Genomic DNA, 20,506 nt, shown 5'->3' with positions numbered 1-20,506 from the left:
TATATATATATATATATATATATATATTCCACTTCGAAAACATAGCCATCAATTAATTTATGAATTGTAGAACTATTTTTCCTAATCTGAACTTGTTTTTTCTGTATTGCAGATCCGACAGCCCAACATCTTTTTTAAACTTTAAAAAAGTGGCTCTCATGGCTATAAAGGTTGCCGACCACTGGGTTAGGTTAACTACTAAATCTCTAGTAACTACACATCGGTAGCGTGTCAGTTCTTTATGTTTTACCTAACCGCCGCTTGATTATTTGTCTTCATCTGGGACAATATCCGATCAAGGAATTATATTACTAAAACACAGAGGTGGGCGGTTCGACATCTTGAAAGTCCACGAGTAACTTCAGTAAAGGTAGACAGTCATTCCTGAGCTCCAACAGGAGTTACCGCGCCTAGCGACCTCGTAGAGTGAACATGAAAAAACAACAATGTATATATATATATATACATATATATACACACACACACACACACACACACACACACACACACACACACACATATATATATATATATATATATATATACTTTATACAATATATATACCACAATTCACTTCAATTCTAAGTCATCAACATCGAGAAACTCGAGGAGACATACATGCAGAAATTGAAACGTGGTACAGCCAAGGACTCGAACCTGCGCTAGCACGTGACAAGTGATAGTGACTCAACTGATTGCGCCATCAAAAGAGATTTATGGTTGATAAATGTAAATCTGTTCACTGGGACCCAGTGTTGTACATACATACATACATACATATATATATATATATACATACATATATATACACACACACACACATTATATATATATATATACACACACACACATATATACATATATATACTCCTACTAAGTTACTCTTCGTGATCTAAATCTTAACCAGCTGATCAACCCCCCCCCTCTCGCCTTCTCTCTCTTCACCAAAGATTGCTGTTTCGTCTTGATGCAGACGGCCAAGTCAGACGAGCTTCCGAGAAATTAATCAATGCTCCTTGGCGTGGGTGTGAATGGCGACTCAACTAAAGCTGCACTGCAGCTTGCTACGTAATCTACAGTTTTCAGAGTCAAGTCCTCCACGTGCCTCGCTCACCCTCATCTTAAGTCTACATAGAGGTCTTTTTACGAGTTTAGTTTATCAATACTACGACGAAGTTTGTGACCCGTTGGTGTCTGTAGTAATTCTGTAATCGAAATAATCGAGGAAATGGCTCGAGATGTACGAAAAGCGAAGGAGGAATATTTATTCAGAAATCAGACGGATTTTGAGAGATTAATTTGAGGGATGTTTTACATGGTGGCCAACTTTTCGTTAGGGACAAACATCGTGATATTTTCCTTCTGCATCCAAGGCATCGACCAACGTTCAATTTTGTACAAATAAACCAAAATATACATGTTTTTTATTTCTGTTTCCACTGCAAGCACACAGTATTTTATAAGAAACTGAAGTTCTCGATATTTATTGAAGTGTTTTTTTTTTCTACAGTTTCAATTATGAGTGCTTACAAAAATTCTGGTTGCATCACTTCACACAATTAGGCATGCATACACAAAACACACTCTATTTTGGGTTGTTGTTACTGTCTGCATTTCATTTCTTCTAATCTCACTGCCGCCAGATTTTCATTTGTCTTAATGCGCCTTCAGTAACGAATGTAGTTTACCCCAACACATACACAACCTCGTGGCGCAGTGGTTAGAGTTCTCGCCTGCCAGTACGGCTGTCCGGGTTCGAATCCCGCCCAGGGCTGAAATAATTTCAGTATCGCTGCGCTGCGAGTTGTTACTCCAACTCTCGTAGGCTGGGAGATTGTGTGCGCGCGTGTAAGGTCGCAGCATTACCCATAGATAGGTCATACGAGCTCTGAACTCTCATCCGGGAGGTAAATAACTGTCGATCACGAGTACAACACGTGATCGAAGACAATGGTGAATCAGAGAGAGAGAGAGAGAGAGAGAGAGAGAGAGAGAGAGAGATAGAGAGAGCCGCCGCTGGCAACCCTCCGATATATATAGGAATTAATAATACATCACCAGTAAACCAAACACATCTTGCCTTTGTTAGCATCACCACCGCACCAGACACTTGACACCCGCCTCACGCACTACTCCACTGAACGTGGTAACGATACCTAAACTCACACTGGACACACAGGACGACATCTCGACCCCTCCGCGCGACCTTCCACGTTTGTTGGTGATGTTTTAAAACCTTGCACGAGCTAGACAGGCCTTTGAAGATCACTCCCATAGATTATGCTATGAGACATGCTAGTAGACTTCTGTGGTCCCATTTCCAGTGCTACGAGGGCGTGGAAGAAGAGGAGGAGGAGGAGGAGGAGGAGGAGGAGGATACGAGGGAGATGATGAAGGCAGAAAAGAATAGAATGAAATAAAATAAAACAAAATAATAATAACAGAGACTCCTACCTTTCTCCCTACATGTACCTCTTACCTGCTCACATAATAGTGCTGAAAAATCCCAACTTTTGCTACTGTTCATTCTGCCCTTGCCTTGCTTTTAACTACATAAACACAATCACTTAACGATGCTCACGCAATCAAGGCAAGTCAGAGGAAATGCGAAGACGATTGAACTTATTGGGCAGACAAAAGCCGATAAGTCGAAGTTTCTCTTCAATGATTAAGTTAAACTTTGACCTTCAACAAGGTCACGACCTGACACTATCTCGTTTAATCCTGTCCCATTAATCCACTTATACCCTTTATTCTGGCTAACGCCTTGAAATTTCATTCAGTTTAGGCACAACCCCTATTACCATACATCCTCTGCCACGTACCTCACTTCGACACCCACGATCTGGCTTCTGAAGCCCGCAAAAGCTACCCACGCCCGAATGCCCGGCTTATCTCCGGCTTCGTGGTCACTCGATCCTTCAGCGAACACCCCTCCCCACTCCCTTCGGCTCCCTTCCACCGTTAATCAACCATCCATCTATTCATTACTCGTTTCCTTTGTCTTCGATAACGTGCCTGTCAACCCCTTTCTGGTCTGAATATCACTTTTTTTTATATGTTCCCCTCCCCTCTTGTCCTACAGTGCCAATAAATGCCCTGCCCTCTTCTCCTATTCTCTTCATTTTACTGTTCTTAAATCACATTAAACCCATGAACACACTGAACACTATAGACAGGCAAGTCGGCATGCATCCATCGTGACGTCATGTCGCTTGTTGGTTTGATGACGCAAGCAGACCTTGGCTCAGTTGCACTACATTGAATATAGTGTGGCAAATCCATGACGATTTCATTCAGTTGAAGGGTAGACCTCCTTCCCTCTCCCTGCCAGGACATGTATCAGTTAGAATAATGATTATCTCGAAGTTCACTAACCCGCAGCCCCACAATAACCAAAAACGGTCCTTGGGACTTCAGACTCTGGACGGGATTGCCAGCTCTCTTTATGCGAAAAAATAGGGAGGAAAATGTCAAAACTTAAGATACTTTGGCCCAAATCCGGAGACCGAGTACCAGTTCCTCAGGGTTGCTCTTGCAAATGAGGTGAAGGCATTTGTTATATATGAGTATGTGTGTGTGTGTGTGTATTATATACACAGACAGACACACATACACGCACACATGATTATATGGATTAATGTCACAAACTCCACCCATCAGGAGGCTAGGCCGGTGGCCCTTACAGAGGACTTTGTAGCGTAGAATTCTATGAACCATGTCCTTGGTTCAACTTCGCCGATAGCAGGGTTCGAACCGCCATCCTCTTGACCTTCGCCTCAAGTAACGACGCCCTAATCTGCTTTCTGAATACTCCTTCGCTTAAGCTCTATGGAATGCTGTGTGCGTGCAACGACGTGCGCTCAGACCATAAAAGAGATTTAAATGGCAAACGACTGTAATCATTCACGACACCGCGTTATCTTCGGCGCTTAAGTGAAGAACTAAAATTAACTATAAACATGTGATCACGTGTTAAGAGTTAAGTAACCCATTTGTTTGCAGTTTCGACATCATAATATACCACTGCCAATTATGGTGACTTCTGTGGTAAAATACAATTACGTAAGACTATGTACATTATATATATATATATATATATATATATATATATATATATATATATATATATATATATATATATATATATATATATATATACGCACACACACTTTTTTGGGGGGATCTAGTACGATTCACGTAATAAACTACTTTATTAAAAGAAAAAAAATCATATCCTAGTTTTGAAAGAAGAAATAATTTATGTTAATTTCTTTCGTTATTACAGTGTACTCAAAACAATGACAAACATGTAACTCACACGTCAACTAAAATAACAATAAACACAGTAAACAAATAAATAAATAAATACAAATATACAAAAAATAATATGAGATGTTTTAACCTTTTAATGGCCCCTATGTACAAAATAAAAATAATAATGAACTCCACATATGGTTTATATTCAGAATGAACTGATCGACTGATGTGCATTTTTTCATGCTCTGCATACTAAATTGCAACGAAAATGGCAGAAAGTGAAGCTGAGAATACAGTACATCAAGAAAGCAAATGTAACGTGAAGAACGGAGATATGAAGAGAGGAGTAGCAAGGACAGTGAAAAAAGCGTACAAGCACAAAATATAAATGCATTTATTTACCAGAAAGGTCTTCATCTTAAAACGATGCATAAGCTCTGAACACACATTTGCCTCAAGCAAAATATAGTTTCCCTTGTCTCACATTCATCTGTGAACTCGTTCAAATAACTTTTAAGACAGTAAAATCTTTTACAACGTACACTCACGCATGTAGTGTGATTTATCCGGTTCCGAGTCATTGTACCCGTCAGGTGAATCTTAAAACGCCGACTTTTCAGCATGAAGCTTATGGATCAAAGAACGTGAATACATGGGAAATGTTGGCGGGGGGAGGGGGGATACAGCCCTCTTAGCCCCTCCCCGGGGGGGGGAAAGGAAGAAGGGAGGATCACGGCCCTGTACGGCCTCTAACGATTCCTCAAGCAATTTCAGTCCAATCGTCAGGTCAGAGTTTCTAAAGTTTGCCCCAATCTCACAGGGCGGCAGCCACAGTAAGAGGAAATGTTCCACTCGACAGGACAGAGAAAGGACTCGTAAGTGTGAAGGTTAGGGGTGATGGAGGATTGGATGGAGGGACTGGAGGATGGAGGTCAATGTGTGAAGATTATATAGTTCACAACGATACCGGAGCGAAGAGGGCCCTGTATACGTGAAAGGACAGGTCGTGTGTGTGTGTGTGTGTGTGTGTGTGTGTGTGTGTGTGTGTGTGTGTGTGTGTGTGTGTGTGTGTGTGTGTGTGTGTGTGTGTGTGTGTGTGTGTGTGTGTGTGTGTGTGTGTGTGTATGTGTGTGTGCGCGCGCGCGTGTGTGTTCAGGTGGTGGGCTAGAGTTCGATTCTGGACAATGGGTGTGCGCGCGCCCAGCGTGGGCGTAAGAGTGGCAGGCCCAGGATGACGCGAGTAGGTGGGAAGGGGACGTGGGTGTGCGTGCGTGGGCGGGGAGGGAGGAGCGTGTGGAGGGGCGTGTCGCCTTTGTAGGGTGTGACGGCGGGAGTGTCTGTGCGATTGGGGCTCGTCCTGAAACAGGGTTGATGGGATGGAAGGGGGAAGGGGGGAGGGGGGAGAGGGGGAGGGGGAACCAAACGCAGGGGGAATTATCAACGGGAGTGTGTGTTCTGTGCGTGGGAGGACGGTCCCCGTTTCCATTTAAATTCCTCTTGTTTTTATCGATGTTGAATTTCATGCTGGTTGTTTTAACTGCTGCGGTTGCTGTGGGTATGGCAGCATTATCCTGGATGAGACCAACTCCAGATGTGTATTCACCTTGGTCTTTGGATCACGTGTTGGACTCATGACCGACAGCTATTTCCCTCCCGGAAGAGAGCTTAGAGCTCGTATGACCGATCTATGGGTAATGCTATGACCTTACACGCACACGCAACTCCCTGCCCACGAGTTGGAGTAACGACTCGAAGCGCAGCGATACTGAAATTATTTCAGCCCTGGGCAGGATTCGAACCCGGACCGCCGTAGCGACAGTCGGGGACTCTACCAACAGCACCACCGAGTCGTGTATATGTTGTGTGTGTACGTGTGTGTGTGTGTGTGTGTGTGTGTGTGTGTATGTGTTTACAGAGGGTATGTAGGCGTGCCGAGAACCTCGGTATGTACATAGAAGGTTGATCAGCCTACATGGGCGACGAAGACAACGACGACGAGGAGGAGGAAGAGGCGACGTTGTAGAACACAGGCAACGAGTTATTCTCTTGGATGTTAAGAAAAATCGCGGCTGGAACACGGTCTGTATACGGAGGAAGACAGGCAACCTGGAAAGAGAGAGAGAGAAAGAGAGAGAGAGAGAGAGAGAGAGAGAGAGAGAGAGAGAGAGAGAGGGGGGGGAGGAGAGACGAGAGAAAAAGAGAGAGGAGGTAGAGAGAGAAGGGAGAGGGAGTGAGAGAGAGAATGTGTGTGTGTGTGTGTGTGTGTGTGTGTGTGTGTGTGTGTGTGTGTGTGTGTGTGTGTGTGTGTGTGTGTGTGTGTGTGTGTGTGTGTATACTGTGTAGGAATAGATAACATCTGGACAGGCGGTCGTCTTCGAAGAACCTCTAGGCCTCACGAACGAATCTAGGCGAACTAGAAGTCGAACCCTACAGCAAGGATGAGAGGGTTTTCGGTAGGAGAGGCAGCCTGAGGGAAGGTCACGTGAAGGATGAGAGGGGATGAACAGGAGTACAGAAAGACGAATCATATGACAGTGCTGGTTAGGTGAAAGGTATATGTGGCAGGTCTCGGAAGAAGAGGCAGAGCAAATAGACAAATGAAATATGAATATGAAATATATACAGATAAACAAGTAAAGAAACGATAAAGGGAGTGCGTCCAACTGCAACGCAGGAGACAGGAAAAGGATGGATGTCTGTGTCCCATATGGGCGCGCCCCTGCGGCTGAGGAATGTGGTATGCGAGACCGGACGAAACGGTACGGTATGAAGGACGTACAGGCAGGCTGGCCTACGGCCTTTCCTCGCGAGAGACGCACAAGCAGACACAGAAGACGTTGACGAAGATCACCCAACACCGAGAGCAAAGGCAGAAGCAGCAGCAACAATGCTAGCTAACGGCACCGCTAACAGTACCACTTTTCGCTGTAATAATAGCGGCAGAGCTGATGGAAATCCCTACTCAGGAGTTGGGTCATTGGGGAGGAAACAGCTGATTTCAGTGCTGAAGGTAGGTCGGCTGGAAAGGACGGGCGAGGATGCAAGCTGAGCCGAAAACAGGGGAGGCTGCTGGCAGAGGAAAGGTGTGCCGGGAGTGTGGGCAGTACTGTCCGTGAAGGAGGTCAACGAGGTGGAAAAAGTGGTGGAGAAAGGAGGAAGGAAAAGAGCAAGGAGGAGGAGGAGGAGGAGGAGGAGGAGGAGGAGGTGGAGGAGGAAAAAGAGAACGAGAAAAAGAAAGAGGAAGCAGAGAAAAGGGGAAAGTGGAGGGGGGGGGAGAAGGTGAGAAAGAGGAGGAGAAAGAGAAGAAGGTAGTAATGAAGGCTGTGGTTATCGTTACCATGGTAGGTGCAGTCGTGGGAATAAACTATAGGAGGGGGAAGTGGGGGGAGGGGGTGGAATGTGGCTGGGAGAGTATGGAAGAGAGGGAACGGGGGGGGGAGAGGGCGGAGGGGCGGGTCGCGGCTAAGCCGAGGGTGTGGTGACGTGCAGGGGGCGTGCGGAGCGGGCGGTCAGGCGCTGAGGCTAGAGGACACGCTGCGCCGGAGGTTGTCATGGCGACCGAGGCCCAAGCTCAGCTGCTCAGCATGCAAACATGAACGGACGGACGACAGACTGACACACTCGCTCACCCATCATGGGTGGAGGGATGGGTGGTGAGGGAGGAGGCCGCCTACAGGGAGTCAGACTGGGTGTGCCACTCCAAAGACTCGCGTCCTTCTGATAGTCACACTTCAAGGCGTGGGTTGTTACTGTCACCCTTGTGTTTGTTTGTTTGTTTGTTTGTTTGTGTGTGTGTGTGTGTGTGTGTGTGTGTGTGTGTGTGTGTGTGTGTGTGTGTGTGTGTGCGCGTGCGTGTATTCAGACAATCATAATAGTGTGAGGTCAACCAATACCCCTGTAAAATTATTTTAGTCAGTCAGTCGGAGTGTCTGTAGGTAAGGGGGACAAAATGTCAATGATCTATTCAGCTCTAAAAAAAACCCGCCTGATTATTTTCTCAGACTCCTCTGGAGTCGAACATTCCTGCGACCATTTTTACTTGTAATGGGGTTTCCCTCAGGTGATTAAAATCACCTGACGATGGCCAGGATAAACGTGAAAGATTATGTCACTCCACGAACTGAGGATATTGCCAGTCTCCTTTTTCAACCAAGCTGAACAGCGTTTCTTCTGCCTGCTCTCCTTTCTTCCCCTCTCGTGTTATTGGCAATATTGCCAATCCACTTCTTACCGACGTCAGCCAACCATCTTCCTTCTCCTCCCCTCCCCAACTTCATCTATTCTCCATACCTCCATCCACCACTACTCTGTCTATAAGGCCTATCTTCTATAGGAACAGCATCCATCTCTTACCATCTTCTACTCGTTTCTGGATGAAAGACTTCCTCTAGTTCATGTCACTCTGTTACTGAAACTCCTCCCCATAAGACAGCCACTGTCTCCGGACTGGCTGACACCTCGTATGACCTGTCTTCTCTCCACCATTCACCATGGATATCAATATGCAAGCCGATGACTTCCAGTGGGCAAAGCGTAATGTTAATATCGTTTTTGTACTCAAGTGGGCGAGGATCTTACTGCCCAGGCTGCTATGAAGCAACTCTCAAAGCTGTATGGGCCCCATGGTCTTCCCTAAATCCCAGAACTGGCTTGCCTTTAAATGTCGTCCACCACCACCTTCTTCCACTTCTATTCCCCATCTTCCACTCCCTGCACGTCCACTTAATAGATGGGTACTTCCACATTTACTGTCACCTAAACGGCACTACCACCACCATCCCCTTCCTCCTTTCACTCCTATTCTTCTTCCTACACGCCCCTTTAGTGGGTGGGTGCTTCCACATTTGTTGTCACCTAAACGGCACCTCCACCACCTTATCTTCCTTCTTCTTCCACTCCTATTCTTCTTCCCCTCATTCTACGTCCCCTGGGTGGATAGGTGCTTCCACTTTTGCTATCACCTATGCGGCGGCACCACCACCACCACCACCACCACCACCATAAACACCACTACCACGATCACTACCCTCCCTGCCGCGGATCGAGTTCCGTAGTGGGTGAGAGAACCTTCCACCTCTCCTGCCATCAAGACGACAGCAGCAGCAGCAGCAGCAGCAGCAGCAGCAGCAGAGGCAGCAGCTGGCCGCTGCAAAATCGATGCGGGTTGACAACTTGGAAAACAACGGAGACGTGAACGGCGGCGGCTGACACGTTTCCGAAGTGATGCCGACGGACACGACACGGTGGTTGGACAAGGGCCGATGAGCGGGAAGTTGACCACGCTAATCACCACAAGGCGGCAGGTTGGGGGGGCAGTTAGCGGGTGAGGTTACTGAGGTTCATTTGGTTAGGTAGGTAGATAGGTCGGTGGTAGAAAGGCAAGGAGGCAGGTAGGGAGGTAAGCAAGGAGGCAGGCAAGCAAGTAGGCAGGCAGGCAGGCTGTGAGTCAGGGTACATAAGAGGAGGTGAGGTTATCCAGGGAATAGAAGAATACGGGGGGCGGCTGTGCGAAAGAAAGTGGGACGGAGGGAGTGAGGGGGTGGGGGGAATTCTCACCCAACCATAATCGCAAACCAGGAAGAACCAAGAGTGGATAGGAGAAGAGGTGAGGGGGGAAGAGGAGTGAGGAGACTGATAAAACGAGAAAGGGAAGAGATAGATCTTTTCTCTTTAAGTGTGACAGCGGTAATAGTAGTGTGGGTGTTGCTGTGGGTAAGGGTGGGGGCTGGAAGTGCGTGTGGGAATATAGGTGGGTGGGAAGGTTAAGCTGGTTCAGACAGTAAAGTTCCGGGGTGATAAAGGCCGGAGGAGGAGGAGGAGGAGGAGGAGGAGGGTGAGGCACGTTTGAACACAAGGTAAAAGAGGTGGAAGATGTCCAGGGAAGAAGAGAGGGAGGAAGAGTAAAGAGAAAGAGGAGGAGGAGGAGGAGGAGGAGGAGGAGAGGGAGAGGGGGGAGGAGCTCCAGAAAATCAAACAGGAAAGATGAAAGATGTGGAAGAGAAGGTGAGGGGGAGGGGGGAGCCGAAGTAAAGAAGAAAGGGAAAGAAAGCAGAAGGGGAGGGGGGAGAAGGCTGATGCAAAAGGAGAGGAGAGGTGGGGAGTTCAGGAGGAGGAAGGGGGGAGACGGAGGTGGACGAGGCGGGAGGAGAGGATGAATAGAGGGAATAGAGAATAGTTGGTGGCGAGAAAATTGAAAGGCATCAAGAGAAGCAAGTGGGAAATCATAGGGAGAAGGAAGCCTCAGCAACCCTTATGGGGGGGAGGGGGGAGACCCGTATGGAAGAAGATAAATTAACACGGGGGAGGGGGACGGTGGGGGGGAAGGGGAGGTTATGTCTTAATCGAGAAAGGGAAGATGGGAATGGGAGGAGGTGCTGAGTTGATACACACAAACACACATACGCACACATGTGTGTGCGTGTGTGTGTGTGTGTGTGTTGTCACCGATAACCAGCGCTTCTATCCTTGAGGATATCGCGTCTGGGAGATGATAAACGAGATTTAAGGTGGGTAGCAGAACGGCAAGATAGAAGACAATAAAATAGATCCGAATATTTCTCTGAGTCATGGTTAGTTTCTGATTACAAAAGAATGTTGTGTGATTCTGTTCCGTAGAAGAGTTGGGGTTTGAGGAGAGAAAAAGAACCAGATTTCCTGATCACAGACAACAAAGACATCGGTTCTATCTTCAACATGGATAGAAACGACAGGTCAGTTAAGAGGGGCAGTGGGAGGATAAGAGAGGAGGGGGGAGGGAAGGGGAGAGGGGGGAGAGGAGAGGGAGGGGGAGAAAAAAAAACGCGCGCCATGGGGGTAAAACGGAATCAGAATGACTTTGCATTATAGACTTCCACCGTCCGTGGATGTGAAAGGGAAGGGGAGGAAACGAGAGAGAGAGAGAGAGAGAGGAAAGGAGTTAAGGACCAAAGAGAGGAAGAAGGGAGGGAATGCGAGAGGAAAGGAAGGAGGGAGGTAAGGAAGGAGGAAAGAAGGAAATGAGGGAGGAAGGAAATATGAAGGGAATGGAGGAAAGGGAGGAGGGAAATAAAGGAGGGAGGTAAGGAAGGAGGAAAGAAGGAAAAGATGGTAGGAAATATGAAGGGAATGGAGGAAAGGGAGGAGGGAAATAAAGGAGGGAGGGATGAAGGAGAGTCGTAGAGAGGGTAATATGGAGGGAAAGAAGTATGGAGAGAGAGAGAAAAAAAAAAAAAAGCGGAATAGGAAAGAAAGACGAAGAAGCCCAAAGAAGAGGCGGGTAGCGAAATGAACGAAGGATGTGAATCAAGACTTAAAAAAAAAAAAAAAATCTAGCTAGTCGGAGAACAGGAATCAAGTGGAAGGGACGACAACGGGAAGGAGACGGAGGAAGAGGAGAAGAGGGCGTATTAAGAAAAGGAGGAGGAAGAGGAGGAGGAATAGATGGTGTGGTGGTGGAGGAGATGGGAGGAGGAGGAGATGGGAGGAGGATGAGGGGAAGGATGAGAAGGAGCGGGTATATAAGAATAAGAAGAATAAAAGGAAGACGAGGGAGATGGAGGAACAGGTAGAGCATGACAAGAACATGTGCGAAGAACATGAGAGAAGAACAGAATAAAAGAATGGAGGAGAAGGTGGGAGAGCACGAGGAGTAGGAGGGATATCCTGTAGAGAGGTGAAAACTGACGGCTACAAAAGGGGAAGTAAGATTGTCACACGAGGTCTAGGAGGTGGAAGAGGTGGCCAAAGGTAGGTAATGAGAAGAGCAGACTGCGATATCTAGGAGTGGAAGGAAGGAGGGAAGGAAGGAGGGAATGAAGGAGGGAAGGAGGGGGAATGAAGGAGAGGCAGAGAAACGAGCGACAGCAAAAGCTTAAAAGAGGAACAGATTGGCAGTAAAGAGATGGAAGAAAGTGGTGAGGAGCCTACGCCAGGAGGCGCTGAGTAGCTGTGGCAGAAGCCATCACCTTTACCCTATTAAGCGCTTGGACTGTTGGGACAGGTAACAAACAATCACTGCTGAGAATCGGAGAGGAGTGCGGGATTCGAACCCACAATTTAGAGAATGCGAGACCAGTACGCTTCCGATTACGCTACCAGGGCGGAGGAAGAGTTGGCGGAAAAGGAGTAAGATAAAAAGTAGAGGAGGCGATGGGGGAGTGTGATGGAATTATGGTAGCAGATAAAGCCACCAGTAATAAAAGAAGAAGAGGAAAAATCGAAACCGAGACCAGGAAGAGGAATTTGCGAGTGCGCGGCCGGCAACAGCGCGGCATACGGAAAGTGGACCCCGGCAAAAACGGGACGTCAGGCAAAAGTGGAATGTGGTGGACGAGCTTGCGCAGACCCCGAAATATCTTCGAAGTAAACGTTCGTGGAGGTACTGGAAGCAAGAGAGGTATCAATTCATCCATCGTCAACATGTCAGACACGCCCTGCGAATGAATTTAAAAAAAGTATGTCCCTTTCTTGAGATTCGGTAATGATGAAACAGGAAAGTTCGCGCGAAATGCTACAACGCGACACTGGTACTTGCCTGAACACGTAGACCTTCTCTTTTTCATACATGATACGCATCATAAAAGTACTAATAATAAATCAATAAATAAAATAGTTTTACTACGAGAAAGTTCTGCTTGGATTAGAAGACGATTACGTCACCAACAACGAGCATTTTTTTCATTGAAGCACCCAAAGTTCAATCAACCCTTTATGGTCACTACCTTCTGAACCTGACTGGGCTACTTTTATGCCCGACTCTCTAGAAATGACGAAACTGCTTAGACGCGGTGGAATGCGGCCTTGGGGCTCCTCGGGCCAAGCTAGAACTAGTCCCACAACAGTAGAAGCTCGCTGGGCACCGCGTCAAAGCCACCGTGCCGACAAACGGTACAGGAACCACGGCAGGAAGCTGCTACAAGACCTTGCGCATCATAGCAAGATGCTGCAGAGAGAGAGAGAGAGAGAGAGAGAGAGAGAGAGAGAGAGAGAGAGAGAGAGAGAGAGGAGAGAGAGAGAGAGAAAGAGAGAGAGGGTTGGGGGGAGGGAGAGAGGGGGAAGGGTGAGGGGAAGGTGTGGGGGGGGGGTCGCACCTTGCGTGCAGTAACGGGACCCACCCAGCTGTAGTCATCCTGAACCAACCGGCAGGTGAAAAGCCGAACTGTGCACATTCCTCCCATCAATCATGTTATGTATGTGTGCATGCATGTACGTATGTACGTGTGTGTGTGTGTGTGTGTGTGTGTGTGTGTGTGTGTGTGTGTGTGTGTGTGTGTGTGTGTGTGCGTGTTTATTCATTAAGACTGAAAGAAATTGGAACTGAAGAAGGACCAAGGGGCCGACACGTTTGGGTTCTAATAAAACTCCATAGTGAGCGCTTTAATGCCATCTCATTTCCAACAACTTATGTATGTATTGTATATATGTATGAATAAATGTACCGTATAAGTATCGTTTAATTACACAGACAAAAATAAGATTACCCACATGTACATACGCGATTATATATATATATATATTATATATATATATATATATATATATATATATATATGTTGGTCTACAACTCCAACTGTATCTTACCCAACTCTCCTTACCGACTACACTCTCATAGTCTCGCTTCCTTCAGTTACCTGCGCATAATCATAACGAGTCCGCGTTGTCATGATTAATTCATCGCGAAGAGAACACTTAAACGCCGAAGAGGGCAGAGGGCGAATTCGTGAGAACAGCGGCAGCAGAGCCTCCGGAAGACTGGTGACCCTCCACCTTCTCTCCCTCCCTCCTTCTTGGACTCTGGAGGGTGAACCGACGGTCTGCAGGAGAGGCACGCGGCGCCACACGGAAACGTCAACACGTACTCTCTCTCTCTCTCTCTCTCTCTCTTTCACACACACACACAAGGTCGTCGGAATGAAAATATGTCAAGGATAATTTTGAAGAAAATATTAAAAATAAAGCGACGGGGAGGACTAATCAAGACATGAAAAAAAAAAAATGAAACGACGAGGCGTGCGAGATTTTCTCCGTTATGCAAGGACGACCAAGGTGAGAGTGAGAGAGAGTGAGATAGAGAGAATTTTAAAGACTGTTTTGGCCAAGCCCAGACAATTCTATTCGTTTTGGCTAACTCCCTTCAATACTTTTGTGGGTTAAGCAGCGTGGGTCCTTTCGCGATTAAATTTCTAGAACACTTAATCCACTTCGAGGGTTTTGTTCTACTGAAAGATCCACGTTAGAGCACCCCCATAATCCCCTCTCTAATCACCTTCCGGGTTTTATGGGTCAAGTAACGCTAAACTGTTTCGACCGTGTTACGTAATCACTGCCCACCATTATCCTATGCTTTGTTCAGTTACATAAGGGGCACCTTCCACCCCGCTTCTGGGTCATTAAAGGTCAAGTAAAATAAACAAACAAATAAATAAATAAATAAATAAATAGAATAATACAAATTATAAAATAAGGTACATAAATGAACAAAATTAAATATAAATAAGACAAAAAAGATATACATATCAAACATTGTATTACCACCAAAACACGCCAAACATAACAGTGGTTCGCACACACAGACACAGACACTACACCCCAAAGGGCATGGCATTATGCATCTGAAATGTCACCATGATGTGAACTTTTAAAATTTGCCGAGCGAAACCCAAGTCTGAGACAAAATTACATAACGAAAGGAATGAACGAAAACGGATACAGATTACTGACGAACTTGGCGGTTATTTCCTTCTCTAACGGTGCTTCATAATTGGTATACATTTCAACCCTTCATTACACCCATGTACAGTAGGAAGAACAAGTTTGTCGACATTTTTCTTGGATGTATTTGGTGTCAAAAGGGTTTTAAATCGCATGTATATAGGTTTCAAATGGTATATAACTGAGACTGCGCCCGCTGGTGATAGCTTGGTTACTAGGAATACCCACAAGTATTCCGAGACTTTGCACTAAGGATGACGTCATGAAACAGGGGCGAAACATATTAACGAATAAAGGAAAACTGACCTTTCCTCCAAGACCATGACAATCCACACCCATTCTTGTCACGACAAAAGCAGGCTCACCAAGAATACGTGAACGAGTATTGCCACGATTCTCCATCTATGGTGTCTACTTTTGTAACACACACACGCACAATGTTATTTGTGAGGTATATAGAAATTAATTCAACCTCAACAATATCATACGAATGTTGACGGTGTTGAGATTCCTGCCAACAAGGTCAACATTCCTGTCACCAGATCCAACATCGAAACGGGGTATGATATACCCATACTCCCGAGGTGGAGTTGATCGCTTTGGAGGAGGTGGAAGAGGAGGAGGAGGAGGAGGAGGAGGAGACCACGAACGACGTCTTCAGTATTCGCCCCACGTAAGAACCCTACGCAGCAACCAAAACTCGAGGACTGTGGTCCAATTCCTTCCCTCAAGGTGAAAGTGCACAGGTTCCCTGACCAAGGTGAACCACTTCGATCCACATCATGTGATTCATCATGGTCTTGGATCACGGGCTTGGACTCGTGCTCGGCAGCTATGACCTTTCTGAACGAGTTCAAAATCTTAGTATGACCTCTGGGTCATGCTGTGACCACACACACACACACACACACACACACACACACACACGCACACACCTCGTGGCGCAATGGTTGGAAATTCCGGCTGCCACTACGGAAGTCCGGGGTCGAATCCCGCCCAGGACTGAAATAATTTCAGTATCGCTGGGCTGTGGGGTGTTACTCCAACTCTCGTGGGCGGGAAGTTGGGTGTGTGTGTGTAAGGTCACAGCATTACCCATAGATCAGTCATATATGAGCTCTTCCGGGAGGGAAATAGCTGTTGATCACGAGTCCAACTCGTGATCCAAGACCATGGTGAATAGTGAATCACACACACACTTTTGCTCAAGAGGGTCATAAACAGCTTGCTATGTGGTGATGCTTTCATGCTCTGAACGGGGCTCTATCTCGGCAGTGCCGTGACGGGCCCATAACCACTGCACCAGTAAGACGTGTGACGGAACTCCCTTGCACTAACTACTTCGACGGGTTGCCCACTCAGGGGGGGGGGAGTAGTTTGCGAACAGGGCGTAGTTTGTCAGCATTCCTCTAGTTCCTGTGGAATGTTAACAATGATCAACTACTCTCAAACTCCCCTCCTCCTCCCTCCCTCACTCCCGCCTCCACTACGACCAATGATTTTGTTCCCAATCCCTTCATCTGGAACAGATATCGTCCAAAGGTCTAACACAGACCCATGACCACACCTCCTAGAGGACTGGTGACCCACATGTGCTTTACCACCACCACCGCCACCACAACCACCACACCATGGCCACATCACCACCCCGCTCGCCAAACTCATCACCACTGCTATCACCACCAAGACTTCTTCAAGGGATGTCAGCAGCTTCGTTTTGCTTAACACACGGTCAGCTAGGAACTCGGAGCAAGAAAAGAACACAAATACAACGATTTTACTTTTAGTTAATAATATTTTTTTCAATACCTCAAAGGTAATGTGCTCAAATTGTTAAGAGATTCTAAATTCCGGACAATGAATATGTGTGTGTGTGTGTGTGTGTGTGTGTGTGTGCGCACGCGCGTTTGGGGTCATAGATCGTAAGCAATTTTAAGTTGGATAAAAGCATTATTCTATATTGTGTGGGTTCAGCATCTTCTTCGCCACACAAGTTAAATTCTATTTCCTTCCTTCTCTATCTTTTTTTTTTCTTCTTCTTTCTGAAAAGGAGTAGGGTGCAGGACTGGAATTTCGCTGATGCCGTGGTCCCGAGTATTTCCACGTGGGGAGAATTCAAGAGTAGGGATCGGAACCACTCAAAGACTCAAAGACTTTCCCCCTCCCGGAAGTACATACAAACACACAAACACACACGCGCGCGCTCGTGCGCACGCACACACACACCAGCCAGAAGTGAAATCCCTCGAGTTATTACAGGAAGAAGACATTCCTTTGTGGCCGCTTGGTAGGCTTCTTCTTGCATCTCTAATAAAGGGTATTATACAAGTTCTTTTGCGAAGCACTTTTTCTGGTTCTGTGGTGCCATGATTTTACTCTAGCTGTGGACACGGCAAGCACTGGTCTCGGCTGTTGCTGTGCTGCGTGTATGGTTCCTTTTCTCGTCCTTGCCTGAGGCTCCTGACGAGCGGGGTGAAGCGTTGTCATCCGGCCAAGAAGGAATGTGGAACTAGGTACACTATACTTTCTACTGTGGGTACAATTAAACAGCTCCGACCCCGTATATAAGACTAGCGATACCCCTACGGATGAGAGCCACGTAGCATTTTGTTATTGGAGACTATTCACTCGCCCAAACGAAGGTTTTATTACTTTCAACTTTTACTCTACTTCATTATGTTCCTCTGGTCTCTTCATCACCTCTATTGATCGAACTTTTCCGCCCCGATACTGTCTCCTAGGACAGAAGCGCTGAGCACCACAGACTAAATACTAAATACTTACGACAGCTCCGAACTAAGTACCCAGCAGCGTACATCTAAAACTCACGGAGGTATGCTACTCGGAATAACTCCGAACACAGGCAAGACCATAACATAGCCTCACGGAGGTATGCTACTTGGAATAACTTCGAAGACAGGCAAGACCATGACATAGCCGGGGTGGGGGTGGGGGGGGACTTCTAACACAAGCTCCCCCGAGAGAGATATCGTCGATTTCCATCGTATCTCCGCTGTCATAACTGCAATTTCACATGACTGGTACTAAAAGACGAAGGGATATACATTTAGTCTTCTTAATCAATTCATTCTTCTTATCTTCTAGGTATCCGTGATCAAGCCTAGGCCTAGCCTTACCTTATCTAACCAATCCGATTCCCCTACCCAACATCTATAGAGATAATTATCCTAAGCAGCGTTAGCTCCTTGAAATCTGTCCTTTTGCTCTCTGGGAGAGGAGAGGCCTCAGACAACGAGGGAATGGTCCCTCGGTCATTGGCCCCCTCCTCCTCCCTCCCCCTCGTAACGCAGGTGGGTTTCTGCTGCTGATGTTGCTCCTGGATGCAGAGCCACTTCGCACCACGAGGTGCTTGGTCTGCCGGCTCTCCCCACCCGTGATCGGCCGGGAGGGGGGGGGGAGTTGAGATAGGACTGGAGGTTGTAAACCGTGGACGAGGACGACGAGGTGGTGAGAAGGAGATGGAGGCATTGCAGAAATGTGGAGGATAAGGAAGATGTGGACGAAGATCGAAAACAAGCAGAAGAATGAAGAGTAACCAGAGGAAATAAAAAACAAACACATGAAGTGGAGAAAGTGGTAAGGAGGAAATGATGGAGGTGGTGGAGGAGGAGAACACACAAACACAAAGGAAGAACAAACAACAGCAGGCCTACTGGCCCTAACGAGGCTGTTTGTGTTAACTAAACTAAACTACAGTTAAGGAAACAGGTCAACTAGGCGATAGAAGATGAACTAACACTACTGCTATCACTATCCTATCCAATTGATCCAATTGCAATTAAATGACTGGTTGTCATATCTTTTATTGCAAAGGATATCTTATTTGCGGATTAGATTCCAAGTATTTATCGTGTTACTTTCAACGAGAGTGGAAGGTAACGAATTCCACACATTAACCACCCGGTTAAAGAAGAAGTGCTTACTTTCGTCGAGAAGCAGGATAAGGAGGAGAAGCAGGATGAGGAGGAGAATCAGGAGGAGGAGGAGGAGGAGGAGGAGGAGGAGAACCAGGACGAGAAGGAGGAGATGGAGGAGGAGGACAAGGAGGCAGCGTCTTTCCCGCAGACAAGACTTGCAGCAAGCTCGCTTTCCTGCAGCAGGACAACGAGGGAGGTCAACGAACCATGAATGGAGCCACGGCGAAATAGGCGGCGTCGAGTTCGTCCGACCTGACCTAGTCTGGGCTCATGCAAGGAGTCCCAAGGAAAGGATCAAACCACAAGAATAACATTCTTTCTCGACGGTCCCTTCCCCCGACTTCTGAAGCAATGCACTAACCTACCCTAACCTAAACCGACATTCTCTGACATTTATACACTGAAAGGCCCTTTCTCCCCCTTGTAAGGGCGATGGTCTAGTCAAGTACACGCGCACAAAAAAAAAAAAAAAAAAAAAAAAAAAAAAAAAAAAAAAAAAAAAAAAAAAAAAAAAAAAAAAAAAAAAAAAAAAAAAAAAAAAAAAAAAAAAAGGGGGGGGGGGGGTGTTATCCTGCGGGAAAGCTTGCTAGCCGCCAACAGGAGCGGGAGGAGGTAGAGTGAGTAATTCTGACGTCACTCGAGTAACACACGCATACACACCAAACGCACATTAATACAAACAGAAACTGTGTATAGCAAGGGATATATGCAGTGCAATCTGATTTTCGGGGAAGGGGGACAGGTCGTCGAAGGATGACCTTCTTTTGAGTCGGGGCAACGCACCCTTGCACACAACGGGGAAAAAGAAGAAGACGTGAACAATATCATAAACATATTTTCAGAACACGAGCAAAGGCACAAACACACGCAAGGAGAGAAAAAACACGTGTACGTAAATCTGGTATACTAACACATGCGCGCAATTATACAAATATATACATGTTATATATATATATATATATATATATATATATATATATATATATATATATATATATACATACACACACACACACACACACACATTGTTGTGAAGCAATGGTTTGCCGGTTTTCATCCCGAATGATAACCTTGTGTTCTAGATAGACTCTCTGTGTCTCCCTACAAAGGAGAGATATGTCCTACTTCCCATGTGCCCAATGCCATTTGCAAATTACCACCACCACTATCAAGCTGTCACATTGCCTTACGTCGTTTCGTTTCGTAATCCGAGTATGATCTTAATCTATTAATTTATTTATATTTTCTGCGCGTACCCAAGCAATATAAAAACAAGCAAACGCCAAGCCACCGGTGAGAGGGAAAAGAGAAAGAGAGAGAGAGAGAGAGAGAGAGAGAGAGAGAGAGAGAGAATGTGTGTCCCGGCACAGAATAATGCTCCACACGAGGAAATGTGTGCCAACGACTAGACATGTTTTGTCAGTGACGTCACACATCGATGACGCAAACGCGAGATGACGGCTGACTGGCTGGCCGGCCGCCCGCACGCCCGCCCGCCCGGCCAGCTAGCGGGGCCGGAGCCGGCATCAGGGCACGAGGATGGCCCGGGACGGCCGTCCTTCACAGCCTCACCTACACTCGCCGCCCGCCACCTTGCCGACCGGGAAGCGAAGCGGCGC

At 46.6% G+C, this 20,506-nt stretch overlaps 1 protein-coding gene across 10 annotated transcripts in view; it reads right to left on the bottom strand.

Moving 5' to 3' along the window:
- The window catches only part of LOC143019641 (uncharacterized), a 264,093-nt gene that overhangs the window by 78,659 nt on the left and 164,928 nt on the right, over positions 1 to 20,506 (bottom strand). The window lies entirely within an intron of this gene.

The sequence above is a fragment of the Oratosquilla oratoria genome, chromosome 37 (genome assembly GCF_046742065.1).
Source record: "Oratosquilla oratoria isolate Oo_2021 chromosome 37, ASM4674206v1, whole genome shotgun sequence".
NCBI lineage: Eukaryota > Metazoa > Arthropoda > Malacostraca > Stomatopoda > Squillidae > Oratosquilla > Oratosquilla oratoria.
Note: the sequence above shows the minus strand (reverse complement) of the source record. Positions and strands in the feature narration are given on the sequence as shown.